Here is an 808-nt window from a genome sequence, read left to right as displayed (position 1 = left end):
TTACTTCATCACAAAATTCTGAGCTAAATTAATGATCGTTTCCATCAGAGCAGATTCACCATGATGATATGCAGAATGTTCTGCTACAGAATCAGCTAACTGTGCCACTTTTATTTCTCGTTTGTCGTTTCGTTTGAAACAAGTATACATCACTTTTCGCTGTTCCGGTTTCAGACCGTCGACAAGCGAAGGAATCGAACGTTCATTATCCATGTTGCTGAGAAGAATCAGTTCTTTGTTCACAAAATCGTTGAATGTAATGTTTGTTGTGTTCTTTCCGTAAAGGTATAACTCGGGCAATCCAAGCTCTCTTCTGTGCTTCCTCTCTTCCATGCCATTTGTTAGCCATTGTTTTCTTTGATCTACCATTTTCTTACTGAATGCAAGTTGAATGGCATTAACGTCTTGGGTTCCTTCGTACTTGAACTTTACCCTGCGTCGATTCATATCTGCAAAATATTCTTTTGCTTCTTTAGAAGTGCTTGTGCCCAAACCTTTGTAGTAGGGGAGAGCGGGACTACAAGTTCCGTTTTTTAATCAACCTTATATTTTGTTAAGGAAACATAATTCTAGCGTAAGTATTAAAAGATTAAAATTTAGTAATATATCTAACTTTGCTATAAATACAGTTTTTGGGGTTGATTTTCTATAAGTTTTTTTATAATTAATAATATAATACCTAAAGTCGGAAAGTAACAACTTACCCCGGTTCGGGGCTAGTTGTTAACAGGATGGAGCAAGTTGTTACAAGATCTATGGAAGGTGTAATATGTAAAGAAAAAACAATAAACTTAAACACTGCACACAT

At 35.8% G+C, this 808-nt stretch overlaps 1 pseudogene; it reads right to left on the bottom strand.

The window, feature by feature from the left end:
* LOC136974946 (DNA topoisomerase 2-alpha pseudogene) lies at window positions 1-447 on the bottom strand (annotated as a pseudogene).
* Between the last annotated feature and the right edge of the window lie 361 nt (window positions 448-808).

The sequence above is a fragment of the Centruroides vittatus genome, unplaced genomic scaffold (genome assembly GCF_030686945.1).
Source record: "Centruroides vittatus isolate TY-2023 unplaced genomic scaffold, ASM3068694v2 contig_359, whole genome shotgun sequence".
NCBI lineage: Eukaryota > Metazoa > Arthropoda > Arachnida > Scorpiones > Buthidae > Centruroides > Centruroides vittatus.
The sequence above is the reverse complement of the archived record's forward strand: the minus strand, read 5'-3'. Positions and strand labels throughout refer to the sequence as shown.